Genomic DNA, 14656 nt, shown 5'->3' on the forward strand with positions numbered 1-14656 from the left:
ATGAGTAAATGGGAAAAGGTAAATTACAACTGCAAAGATTCACTATTTAGTGGTACAATGCCATTTGATGGGTGCTTTTCTCATGCAGAAAGTATGATGATACTTATAATTACATGGAAAATTTTATTGGACTTAAAAGTAGAGCTTGTTATTTGAAAGTTTTCAAAAGTGCTGATGGAATTAAAATGACAAAATTTATTTTCAGTTAATATTCGATGTGATCATAGATAAGAGGGCCAAGATTAAACTCTAATTATAGAAGAGGTTAAAAGTTGTTCATCCATTTTGCGTGACCTTTTTTTCCTGGTAGAGAATGCTGACTGTGTTCTTTTGTTACCAATTAGGAACCATTTGCAGAAAACAGATTCACCTCTAGGTACTTTACTACAGAAAGGAATTTACTACAAGGCATTAAACAGCTTACAAGAACATTGGGAGGGATGGAGAAATAGACTTTAAATTGAGCTTTCATCAAAGCTCACTCAAAGCTACGTTGCAGAACTGAGCATCCAGAGGCACTGCTGCCATTTCTATGCTCAGGAAGTCACTTCACGACTACAGAACAGGCTCTACAGCTGCCTGATTTAGAATCACGCCACCACTGCCATTGCTACAAGTAATATGCCTTGAGGATCTGGAAACAATTGCTCGCTCCTAAACCGCACTGTACCTATTACAATCCAAATCAGAAAAATAAATGACTCATGCTTTGCATTTTTAGTTTTCCAGTTTCTGAGGCAGAGCAAGTAATACCAGAAAGAGGTTGGAATAGATGTTATATCCATGTCCATCATATTCATCATATATGGTGAGTTGGAATATAAGAAATGCTACAATATGTCCACTTAATGTCTTACTTTGCCTTGAATCGCATAAACTAGACAAAATATGAAACATCTCTGAAAAACAATAACATTTTAAAAACAAAAATCCTGTTATGTTTCTCCGTGTGTAAAATGTCTAAGAGCTTCCATTAAATTAATAAATCCAAGGGAATGGTACCGATGGATTGCACACAAGGAACAAGTAAGTCTCTGCTCATAAAAAATTTTACAGCTACAGCTGGGAAGACAATGACTGGAAACATGACACCCAAAGCCTAGACTAATACTTCTATATGTAATACTCATAGGAGTAGAATTTATATCAAAAAATAACACACACAAATAGGTGTACAGAGGATAAATGTGGAGCTTGGTACATTTTACAAAGTGTAATCAGCACCAAGATCCAGAAATTGCCCCCTCTTGTCTCTTCCCAGTCACCTCTTTTTCAAGTTAACTACCATACCAACGAATAACACCATAAATTAGTTTTCTTTGAACTTTATATAAATAGAATCATGCCCTGTGTACTCTTGTATTTGGCTTCTTGTGCTCAAAATTGTTTGTGATATTTAAGCATTGGTGGGGACCAGAATATTCTATTCACTTTAATTACTGAAGAGCATTTGATTGTATCAATACACTACAGTTTTTCTTGTCTATTCTAATGTTGATGGACTTTAGGGTGGTTTCTAGTTTGGAGCTACTAGAAATAACACTATGAATATATTTGTATAACTCTTTTGGTAAACATATATACTTGTTTTTAGGGGGTATTATTTATATCTAAGGATAGGAATATATCTAGGAATTCATAAGGTAATGTATCAGTCTTAATAGACTTGACCAAGACTTTCCTTTAATTATTGTAGCTATATAGTATTTTCCAAAATGCTTATATCAATTTACACTCCCACCAACAATGCATGGGAGTTCTTGATGTTCCACATCCTTGCTAGTGTTTGCCAGAACATTTATTTTAATCATTTTGGTGGGTGTGTACTGGAATATCACTATAGTTTTAATTTGCATTTCCCTAGTGATTAATGAGGTTGTTAACCACTGTGTTTTTGTTCGTTTGTATATCCTCTCTTCTAAAGTGCTATTTGAAGTTTTCTTCCATTTCTCTGTTTTCAGTGTTGTTGTTGTTTTTTCCTTTAATTTGATTTGTAGGAATTCTTTACGAATTCTGGATAGGAATCCTTTGTCAGATATATATATGGAGATAGAGATAGATAAATCAAATATTCTTTTCCATACTGTGGCTTGCTTTTCACTCCCTAAATGACATATTTGATGAACATAAGTTCTTATTTTTAATTAGGTCCAATTTTTCTATTTTTTCTTGTGGTTATTAATTTCTGTTACCTTTATGAGAACTTTGTGTTCACCAAGATAATGAAAATATGCTCCTATGACTACTTCTTGAAGTTTAATTATTTTCACAAATTGATCTCCAGTTTAATTGAAATTAATTTTTGGTATGGTGTGTGTGGGGGGTCAAGATTCACATTTTTAAATATTACACCAGAACTGCATTTCTAGAATAAAACCAATGTGATCGTTACACATTCATTATCTTTTCTATAGATCGCTGCATTCAATTTGCTAATATTTTGCTCTTGTTCAGATTTTTGGATTTATGCACATGAAAAAACTTGGACTATATTTTCCCATTCCACTGATTTTAGCATTGCTTCTTTTGCATGTGTTTTTTTTTTTTTTTTTTCCTGTGTGGAGTCTACCCTCCCTATTCTTCCTCCAAGAGAGTGAGAACCACTCTCTTTTGTGGTTTTCATAGCACCTGGTGCATCCCTCTGTTAAAGGCCTAACCATTTGCACATTAGACTAAAAGGGGAAAAAGAATGCCAGTATTTATAGTTTAGGAGGTGCACTATGAATCTTTCTTAAATTAAATGAGACTGCACTTAATTCCTTAGGGATATAATCAGATAATTTGGAGGTCTTTTCATTTTGAATCTTATTGTGCCCCTTCTTAATTTACCCACCCTTCAACTACTTAATGGTGAAAATAAACTGTTCTTATTAAAATGCACAATTTAATTTTCCTCCAGCAAAAAGATTTAGAAAACCAAAACATGATCTATAGTTTCACCTAACCAGAGATGGCTAGAATGTCCCAGATTTGATCTCAAGAGAGACGTGTAGAAAAAGATAACCCTCCCTGTAATCCAGAAGGCCATACTTCATGTATGACAGAAACCAAAGTCCCTTTGGCTCTCTTTCTGTAGCAGTTCATCACAAGCGCATTTATCATTCTAAATCTCTTATAAAGTTATCCTGACAAACAATACAAAATGTTTGCTTTGCAATAAAACTGAAGAAAGTAATTTTAACTTTTAGGTTTAATAAATACCAGCCATGTGGAAATTCTCCAAACAGTGCTTTAACCTGCCTGTAAAAATGTTATAACTGTAAAATGCTTACAGATGCTAGATATTCTTTTCCTTTTAACCTCAAAAATCACTTTTATAAGGATAAGGATTTTGGCTATCACACCATTTAAAAGCAGTTATGTCATTTTTTCCCCCTGTGGATTCCCACATTTCTCTGACTTAGCTTCATGATAAATTTATAAGAAATACATGAAATAATGGATGTTATCTCCAAAAACTGGGTTTTCACAATCCAGCTCTTTGGATTTCACCATCTACTTTCTTTCTCTTCATTTTTCTACATTTGTTTTAATTATTTAACATTTAGCTGTAGAACTTAGACTGATTCCATCTTCCCTATTATTTAAATGTGATAATGACAGATATATTTTTAAAATACAATTGTGCTTTTACATTAGCAATTTATAAATTACTTTATTTGCATCTTATCATTGGACATATATTTGGCTTTGTTTGTACCTTGTTAGTTTGTCGCCTTCTTATTAAGATAACAGGATTCCAAGGTCTCTTCCAAATAAAAAATTCTACATTGAGGAACGTGCTATATTATTTATTTAAGAAGTTTTATCTAGAATTGTTTACAGTACAAATATTTTTTTTAAAGCTTGAAAAAAAGAGATAAAAACTATGAAGACGAGAGAAATAGCTCACTTAAAATCAATGGCACTTGGAAGGAAGAGCTGAATAAATGAAAGAGAGGTTTTATTTATCCATTTTAATATTTTTCTTTGATTTATCCCAATAAAGATAGTAGAATTAACTTATATGAACTTATGATCTTTCTCATATTGTTCCCATCATAAAGTATCAAAATGTGCAAAGTGAGGAAAGTGAATTGAGCAAAAGGACGGTGAGAGAATGGAAACAGAAAATAAGAATCAAAAGACCTACATAACGGTCCTTCGAGAATAAGAGTCGCTACAACAATCTTAAAGATTTCAGTGAAATAAGTGCCCTCAAGATGTCGTGGGAGAGTTAATAAATACCCAGACACTACTACAATGTTACAGAATTTTTGTAGAAAATAAAATAAATATTTAGAAGACTTCAGTAGAACACTTTATAGAACCGTGAAGGAGACAATGTACTACACATCCTTTGAATAGGTTCAATAATTTTGTTGATTAAGCAACATATATTTCACTATTACAATACTCTATCTCAAGTGACTGCTCCATCTAATAAAGATATTTACCAACATAAAACAGAAAGTTATGGAAAAACTTGGATTGCAGTGTCCTCAAAGGATTAGACTCTAAAATAAATTTGATCATCCATGTGGAAAAACAAGGCCCGTGTCTATCGGGAAATCAATTAACACAATCATTTGAGTGAATTAAATAATATTGTTTTTCATTGAAGTATACTTTTTCCCATTTAGTGTGCTTCCATCAGGAGTATTCTCAGTACATATTCACAATATTCAGTACAGGAAGGAATACTGGAAATTATAAGATATGAATTGAAATGAAATAGAATCATAGACCCAAAGATTGTATTATGCATATGGTAGGTATAAAGTGATTTTAATTGATCTAATGGATCTATGTAATATAAGAGCACATATTTTATTAACTTGTAATTAACTAAGTTAAATTAAACCCCTAGAAGCTATTTCTTTGGCTGAATTAAAAATTCTAACTAACATTAATTCTAGCCTTTAAGTTTGTGATATTTCAGAATACATACAAAATCAAGACATGATTATATCTGCAGAATTCATACAGTTACCATTTTAGTCATTTCAAGTATGTGAATGATGCTTGCTTATTTTTGGACCTGGAAGGGCTATTGCTATATTCAGTTGTTAAGAAGGGAGGCATGAAATGTATACAGTGTTGTCATGTTACCTGGTGAGTTACACAAAAATAAAACCCCTGTACAATGTAGATTTTAGATATCAAATGAAGGCAAGTCATTTTTCTTTTCCCAAAATTTTATGAAATAAACAATCAAGTGCTAGAGAAGGGGATCCAATTAGGTCAATTACTATGAGGAAAATAATATTTTTTAAAAAACCCAGTAGAACAAATTAACATAGGAAAATCACACACTGGGCAGTTTGTAACACATGACATTCTCTTTCACACCTAGTCTGCTCTATGTATGCTGTTCTTTTTGTCTAGTTCCCTTCCCTCTTTCCTGCTAGGATACACTTTTTTATGTCTCAAGACTCAGGTCACATGGCACCACCTTGGTGATGCTTTTCCCCCACTGTTCTAGGCACAATTGTATTCAGTTCTGCTGTAATGACTGTTTTGAAAATGTAAACACCAAAACAGTTGATATGAAGGAACAATTTGAGATTGTTTATGTGCGGTTTCCCCCATGAGAAACATGAGGTGAATGCAAAAGACAGTGCCAGCTAAACCTGAGATGAGTAGGAATACATGAAATGCACTCATATGCACACCTCAAACATGCTACCTCAGTTCATTGGGTTAGGAGCCACATCCATCTGCATCTGCTACAACCTGCCCTCGATTTCAGCTCACTGTCCTTCCTTTACCCTCAGTAACACAACTACAACTCTTCCAATGTCAAAGCAAACTTCAAATTTTAAGGTAAAAATAGCCTATGTATTCCGTTACTTACGTATTTCTTAACTATTAGTATATTTAAAAAATGCTACCATTTTTATTAGGTTCTTAGCATTTAAAAAAATATGTCACTATTGAAATTTTTGAGTGCTGCACTCCAAACCTTGATTTTCTCACTGGCTCAGTAGTTTTCTATTGCACAATTTTCCACAGTGCATTGATTTTTGGAAGAGGAAACGTTGTGTCATAGCAGATGCTTCCTCTTCTGTGATTCAGTGGTACTTAGTGTATTAGGTTGCATTTATTTGTATACTTACCTATTTTCTCCCCTATAATATGCAAATGTGCTGAAGTGGGAAGGAATCAGGTACTTGAAAGAAGCTGTTGAATATCATTATGGCTGAAAAGTTCTGAGTAGGGCAACTCAGTGAAGGTGAGGGGTAGCAGTGTAGAACAGGTAGGAGTTGGGTAAGTGCAGGGCAGAGACTGGGCAGTAGCCTCACCTGGTGGTCTGGAGTTGATGGATGATAATGGAGATGGGAAAAAAATGGATTGCTCTTTCTCCTTCCCCTCCAGTTAATCACCAAAATCCATCTGATTTCACTCCGTAACTGCTCTTTTATTCCTTTTATCCATGTATCTTATCAGTTCTAGCTCAAAGCCTCATTATCCGACCTCTTGATTACTGTAACAGCCTTTTTCTCTTCTGCTATGGACTGAATGTTTGTGTTCCCCCCATCAAATTCATATGTTGAAGCCTTAACTCCCAATGTGATGTTATTTGGAGATGGGGTCTTTGGGACGTAATTGAGGTTAGATGAGGTCATGAGGGTGGGGGCCTCATAATGGGAATAGTGCCCTATAAGAAAAGACACCAGAGCAGGGGGTGACATTCAGCGGCTGTCCAGGGCGACGGACCTTCCAGCTTGGAACCATGGCCCAGTTTGTCCATAACCTCGCAGAGAAGGCCCCTTTGCTGGTGAATGCTGCTGTGACTTACTCAAAACCTCGACTGGCCACATTTTGGCACTATGCCAAGGTTGAGCTGGTTCCTCCAACCCCTGCTGAGATACCTATGGTTATTCAGAGCTTGAAAAAAAATAGTCAAGAGTGCTCAAACTGGTAGCTTCAAACAGCTCACAGTTAAGGAAGCTCTGCTGAATGGTTTGGTGGCCACCGAGGTGTGGATGTGGTTTTATGTCGGTGAAATCATGAGCAAGCGTGGCTTCATTGGCTATAATGTTTGAAGACCAATCTTTAACATCTGTTTATATGTGGCTTATTATTTGAGTGTTCTTGGACCATGTGTGATCAGACTGGTATTTGAATAAAAGAAGATAATGTATCAAAAAAAAAAAAAAAAAAAGAAAAGACAAGACACCAGAGAGCTTGCTCTCTCTCTGCTCAAGCACAAAGAAGAGGTCATGCAAGCATACAGCGATATGGTGGCCATCTAAAAGCCAAGGAGAGAGACCTCAAAATGACATCTACCTTACCATCACCTTGAGCTTGGACTTCTAGCTTCCAGACCTTTGCAAAAATAAATTTCTGCTATTTAAGCCACCCAGTCTATGGTAATTTGTTTTGGCAACCTTAGCTAATACGATCTCATAAATACAAACTCTACCTTGATATGTATATAAGATATGTACATAAGCAATGCAGAACTTTTGAAACTCTTGACTGGCTTCCCAAACCTCTGGGATAAAATTTAAATATCTTAACATGTCATACCAGTTCTGTCATGATTTTAACTCTACATACCTCCCAGCCTTAACTCTTGCCAGGACCAACCTCCCCGTTGCCAAATTATCTGTAGTTCCTTACACACATATCATATACTGTTTTACCATCAATATTCTGTTCACACAACTTCTCTGTTTACAATGCCATTTCTCTTCATCTGTACGTGTGAATCCTCTACTTATCTTTAACAGCAGCTCAATCCTCAACTTCTCCAGAAAGTTTTGCTTCAAGCTAGTCTATGCTTCCAGAATTCTTGCTGCATGGCCTCATCATTGTCTTGGATATATCTTTTTAAATATTTGATTTTTAGTTCCTTGAGGGCAGTGATCGATCACTTTCCTTTTCCTAATTCCTTCTATACTACCAGATACATAGTGGGTACTCAATAAATATTTATTGAATAAATGCAAATGTTCCCAGCATAGTGACTCTGCCCAAGTTTCATATCTTCAATAAATGACAGTTGTTGCCATTATTTCTGGACACATGAATGGCTAGTTTAGCATTCCTCAGGAAATGTGAAAATAACAAAAAACACTCAAGAAAGAACTCCATGTTGAAAGAGATTCAAGTACTTTTTCTGACCTTTTGTGGCCTCCTTTTGAATTCTTTATCACACACCTGCTGTTGGTTGTATTAAAAAATGCTACACATTGTGTAGGACAGACAAGGTCTTGTGTATAGAAGGAAATCCATAAAGCTGACAATAAGCCATAAGAATCAGGAAGTGCCCGTTCTCATAGAGAAAACATTAAAAAAAGTGAGAAAAGCAAGGTGGCCTTGTATAGCTTACAACATAGGTGGAATTTGAAATTTGGAAATAATGATTTTGTTTTTTCAGTTGGCTGAAAATTTGAGAGAAAAGTGACATCAGTTGACTTCACTCTGAAGAACACATTCTGAAAAATCTATAGCTCTAGCAACCCAAAGAAGTTCAACCTCCCATAAATGGAGAAGTGGAAAGTGTTTTTATCTTCCACCTGTGCTTTACGTGTTTATTTCTTGAAAAATGCTGTCTGAAGTGTGTAAAAGGAAAGTGGTTCAGGCTAATAATGTAGCCTAGAAGTACATGCACTGAAGGTACATTCAAAATGTCATAAAAAATGTCATGTAGGGGCCACTGCTCTAAGTTTCCCTTAAAACTTTTTTAACTGAGAAAGTAGATGAAGTAATTGCATTTTGTACTTTATTTCATTGCATAAAATATCAATAAATGCTGCTGGTTTTAAGCATTTTCCAATCAGAAGCAATCTTGATTAATAATTTAATTAGATCTTTTGCTGTGATCATTAAGAAATCGGCAATTTATTTACTCTTGATACCACAAGATAATATTTCTTAGTAAGTAATCTCTCCTTATTTTCACATACCATACTTTCTTTACTTCCTTTTAAGATTATTAAGAGTACCTTGACCAGGTTTAACTTTTTCTATCATCTCCAATCTATATTAGTACTGTCTGAAAAGAACTGAACCGTGTAATTCATAATGCATTTTACTAAGGTCACAATTTTAACTCCTTATTAGCCTATTTGATAAGGCTAACCAAGAGCAAAGTTTATCCAGGACACTGACAGGTGGAGAAAAACAAGTTCTGCCTTTTGGCTGAACTCAAATGTTTCCACCTTGATGAAATCTTTCTGCTTCTTCATTTCCTTAATTCCATATTTCTTCCTCCAAAATGTAAAAGTGCATGACACTTATCCATGTATATGTAATCAAGCCTAAGCACCTGACAACATTTTGAAAGAATTACAACTTCTGCATTCATTTTGTGTTCCCCCATAACTGCAAGCACAGAAGTTCCTCAATAATCATTTGATTGAGGCTTAACTATGGCATAACTAGCCATTATTTAACTTAGAAGAATCTATAACACTGTTTTAGGATCTAGTGGGGCCTTAAATTATCATCTGCTATTAAGCATAACACATCAAAAACCATGGAGACAGATTCAGATATCTCATGGAGTCAGTCTGCTCACGTGACTAAATGTTATTTGGGACATGGGATTTGGGATATGGTTTTGACTACAACATGTTCATAAAAAAACCCACAGGCAAAAAAGCGTGCCTACAATCAGGCTTTGTACACTTCCTGTAATCCACAGACTAAGACTTATTTCTGCCATGTGGACATCTATAAAAATCTCACAAGCAATTTGGAGGAAGGAATGAACTACACTCTAATTAATCACAGTATAAGCAACCCACATTCAATATCCATATTTCTAGATCAGTGATTCATCAACTTCGGCATTTCTGGTTCAGAAAAACTCCAAAAGGGAAAATACTCTTTTAAGTAAGGACATTAAAATATAATATCTCTTATCACCATTGTTTCATAAAGAAAAAACTATCCAATGTCTATGAACTATAATAAAAATGCATGGGTAGCATAGCATCTGTGGAAAGCAGTAAGCTAGAAAAGACAGACTTTTCCTAAGTGTCCATAACCATGAAATATTAAGGGATTTAACAGTGAAGACAAAATTAGCCTTTCAAAAGAAAAGAAATGTTTGAATCTGATATTCTTTGTATTTGAGGTATGAATATCATCAAATATTTGTTCCCTAAGTCAAATACCAACTTCCAGAATTTCTTTATTTATGAGTACCCAGGATATGCTAAAAAGAAAGAAAAAGTTTAGAATAAAAGATGAATTGTCCTGTCCACCAGGATTATTCAGTCTCAATGAGACAATGATAATAAAAACGACCTTTTTAGTACTTATAAAGTCCTGTGTAATCATCCCAACTGTGCAATTTGGCCTGTGGAAGAAGTAAAAAGGGCCCAGAGAGAAATACAAGAGAAGGGAACATTTAGACTGATGTTGAAGAATATAGTAAGAATAGAGATAGCGGTGGGCAGGGAACAGGAAATTCAGGTCTAAATCTAGTCTTCCACTGAAACCTGTGTAATCCAGTAATGCCCACCTTTCTGTGGACCTCAGTGTAATCACCTCCAAATGAGAAACCTGATCTGTCAAACCTTAGTCTAAATCCTCTCCCAATTCTATAAATTCTTTGTTTGTTTGTTTGTTTCTTTGGGAGAGAGAGACAGAGATAGCAAGAGAGAGAACAAGCTGGGAGGAGAGGAAGGAGCAGGCTCCTGCTGAGCAGGGTGGCCCACATGGAGCTCGATCCCAGGACCCCAGGATCATGACCTGAGCCAAAGGCAGACACTTAACCGACTAAGCCACCCAGAGAGCCCCCTGCAATTCTATAAATTTTGTAACTCTTTTTTGATACCATAGTCAAATTTGTATAAAGCAAGGTCTTGGCAACTTTCTCCAACAGATATAGATAAACGCATTTCTAGAAACCAGAACTTCTTGGTGAGATTACATTATTAAAATTATCACTTTTTTTGGAGTCGTCTCTTTAAAAAAGGTAAGAACCCTGATGTTTCCTTCCTGAAGCTTCTTCTGAAGGGAGAGTCCAATCAGAATTGTTAACCGCTTTACAAGCATTGTGTACAAAATGAGTTGAATGCCAGGAAGAAAGAGTTATGAATAATTTCTTAAATGTGGAAAGCATAAGAATCACACAAAAGATCTTTGAAGTTCTTTAAGTCTCTTTTCAGGGGAAAGAAGATAGAACTGATCTTGAGCACAGTATCCATAACCAGGATTCCAACAACAGTGGGAGATCAATGCAAAAGTTGGAAGAAGATGGGTCTTTTTTTTTTGTCGGTAGGAAACAGTTAAAGAAGATGCCTAAAGGGAGAAAATTAAACCCTGCTGTGGAGGAACAGGCTTTCAAGAATTTTGATATCAAATAAGCAAGAGTCAGCACCAACCGCCTAGGGGTGTTTTGAGACTAAATTAAGGAAGATGAATATAAAAAGAATGAAAGGACTAAGAATCAGTTTAAATGCACACTTTTAGTTTGCCAACTGCTCTATTTACAGAGATGCATAAAGAACTAAAATATTTAAAGTTAGTGTTTGATGGAAAATAAATGAAGTTATGCTTATTTAATAATTACATAATCTTAAAAAGAATTTGTCATTTACTGGTCTGTGGTATGGAGACAGGGCAAAAATTAGATACACCTACTCTAGTAGTGATGGAAGCATGCCATTTACTTGAGGCCTGGACTGCAAAAGGTAAACTGTCTTCTTATATTGAAAGAGTATTATAAATCCTTAACATTTACTTTAGACAGAGTTGATCATAAACATGGTCAGAAGTATATGAGTGTTCCAAAATGGTAAGGCCCAAATGGCCCTGCCCAAGTAGAGACTAATTATGATCCAATGTAATGTCAGCACTTAGCCAAAGGGGGCAAATACTATGTTACCTTTGGTTTAAAATAGAGTCCAAGAGTGAAGAATAGGCCCTGTGAGATGGGACAGAGCAGGGATGGAGTGACAAAGCCAACACTAGACTGGAGTTCTGGCTTCTATTCCCAGCTTTCTATCACCTGCTAGCTGCAATTTACCATCATATTGTAACAGCCCCAAGGGCAGTCTTATATTTCTTGCATGTAGCATAGTACCATGAACATTACAGTGATCTTGGAGTTGAAAGAGTAATTGATGTGTGTGCTTGCAGTATAAAGTGCCTGGTGGAAGTTTGAATATTATGCTGAGAAGACTGATCCTGGGCAGCAAGAATATGAATGAATGAATGAATGTGATGATTCATTTTTATAAATGAATAAATGAGATGTTGAACAAATCACTTAACCTCAATCAGTCCTCCTTCCAAATAACTCATTTATTAGTGAATCTCTCTGATTCTCAATCGTTTACTTCTTGACTTCTTTATGGTGTTTGATTTTGTAAGTTCTTTAATATCATTCTCTGTCTTACTGGGTCCTTCCTGAGCCCTAACCCTGGTTTTGTCTCACTCCATTATAAACCAAGTTGTAATATCAATCATCATAAGTAAAATTACTTTGTCATCTTTAAACCCTCCCTCACATTCATCTACCATGATGACTGCTTTATCTAAACAGTGTCTCAGCAATCTGCTTCTCTACTTCCCACTGTAATTACCCAAGTTTAGAGAATAACTTTGAAGGTAGGTGGCCTCACTGCCTTAACAATCTGACCCAAAGGGTCTTTTCAGCATAATATTTGAACTTCCACCCTGTATAAACTTGGCACTCTATACTGCCACCACACAGATCAAACACCCTTTCAACTTTGAAATCACTGGGTCTTTATCCTGCCGCTCTGTTTTAAATGATAGCCTACGTCCCCTTCTCCAATACCCCTCCCCTATGAGCATCCCAGGGTTTTATTCCTTTCAAGACCTTTACTCAAAGGCTTCTTACTCCGTGAACACGTCTTTCTTTCGGGCAGAATTTATTAGTATTTCCTCTGGGCTTCCACAGTAGCGTCTGGCACTACTGAAACGACCTGAAGAGACAATGTGAAATAAAGTCTTAATCATGTTTGAGTCCTCTGTACCTAACGCAGTGACTACTCAATAAACATTTTCTGATCATCATATACCTTGACAGACACAGACTTCCATGGTAGGCAATGGTAGTAATTTATAAGACAATTGCCTGCTAGTAACATGCCTTTTCTTCATCCAAGGCAGTAAGCCATGGGAGAAAAGTAACACAGAGCCTACAAATATTTGCCTAAAAGTTAAAAACAGTAATGGGAAAGCTTAGGAAAGAATTCATGTCTCAAAGGCACTATTTCCTCACAGAGCACCACACACTCCACGGCCTCTGTGGAAATACCCACTGTTCCCAATTCATTCTCTAAAAACACCACCGTCTCCTGTGGTGTATACGAATATAGGTGCAGGGCTTCGGAAGGCATCCCTAAGCACCACTGACCACTAAGGCACTTGGAAGGACTGGCTGATTTGGGGGGGGATCAGCAAAGGTACAAGATAGGCCAGTTACATTCTATCATACCAGAAACAAAGAAGCCATCAGAGATGACTTAAGTCATCTAAAGCAGGAGCCAATTTGAAGTGGTTCTCACTGATTAAAGTTGGAATGGTTTGAGGAAAAAAAAAAGAATAGCTGTAATAGATTAAAAACATTAAATATTTAAAAACATGAGTTCATAATGATAGTAGGAAAAATACTTCATCAGTCACCTTTAAATGATGTTAAAGAACCAGCTCATTATTTTGAAAACTTATCAATATTCAAGCATTCATCTTGATTTTCCTGTGCTGCACTGCAGCATAACTAGAGTTGATCAGAGGAAGTTTCCTTTCACAGAAATACTATAGTAAATAAATTAAGAAGGAATAATAGAAAATCAACATTTTGGAGTCCTTGATGAAATACTAGATTCAGGCAATGATCATAAATGGTCATAAAATCCAAAAAGAGGGATAAATAGCATTAGTGTCTTGATGGACGTATTCCAATACTATGAAGTATTCCTGTCAAAACTTGAACCTCAAACTGATGAAGTCTCTAGATTTAATTAGCAGTTTATAGGAAATACAAAGGCAGTGGAAAAATGATTTTTAAAAATTAGAAGATTAAAATTGAAAGTTCCATAAGTCATTCACTCATTTTTCTTCCACAAATGAATTAAATTAAAAAAAGAAGAGAGGGAGACACTACCTCTCTGTTTGAATAAACCTACTCCACTTCCTCCCTTTACCTAACTTAAATTTATCTTCACAACTCAGCACTTCACAACTCAGCCCTTAGTATTAGGGTGTGTAATCAGATTATTTACCTGTCTCTCCTAATAGATAGAGCAGAGACAGTGACTTGTTAATTTTGTATTATTAGCAACTACCAGAATGTCCAGTACATGGCACATAATAGATGCTCAGTAAATGTCTGTAGAATAAATAAATGAATGAACTCCAAGCACCATTGACTTGCCATTTCTTTCAGCTTTATAACTCCTTTTTTCATCTTACTTGATCTAGGAGTAGGGTGCTAGAGGTAGCAATGGAAGGGAAGATGGGAAAGAAGTTTTTCATCTGATCCCAGATAAAGGTTTGCAAAGTTAACCTTTTATCAATATTCTCAATACTCGCCACACATTAGTATGGTGGGGGGGAAATTTAAAAATATAGTCGATCACATCTTCAGAGATTCTGATTCATTTGATTTTGGATGGGATTCAGGTATAAGATTGTTTTCTTAAGCTCTTGAGGAGATACAAGTGTGGGACCAGCAAGAAGA

The 14656-nt window shown here is 35.7% G+C and overlaps 1 protein-coding gene and 1 pseudogene across 1 annotated transcript in view; one reads left to right on the top strand and one right to left on the bottom strand.

The window, feature by feature from the left end:
* The window catches only part of RALYL (RALY RNA binding protein like), a 325277-nt gene that overhangs the window by 179547 nt on the left and 131074 nt on the right, over positions 1-14656 (bottom strand). The window lies entirely within an intron of this gene.
* Positions 6716-7028, top strand: LOC114216567 (ATP synthase F(0) complex subunit g, mitochondrial pseudogene; annotated as a pseudogene).

This window comes from Eumetopias jubatus, unplaced genomic scaffold (assembly GCF_037043125.1).
Source record: "Eumetopias jubatus isolate StellerSeaLion01/CBP00866 unplaced genomic scaffold, mEumJub1_p1.0 scaffold_4, whole genome shotgun sequence".
Lineage (NCBI taxonomy): Eukaryota > Metazoa > Chordata > Mammalia > Carnivora > Otariidae > Eumetopias > Eumetopias jubatus.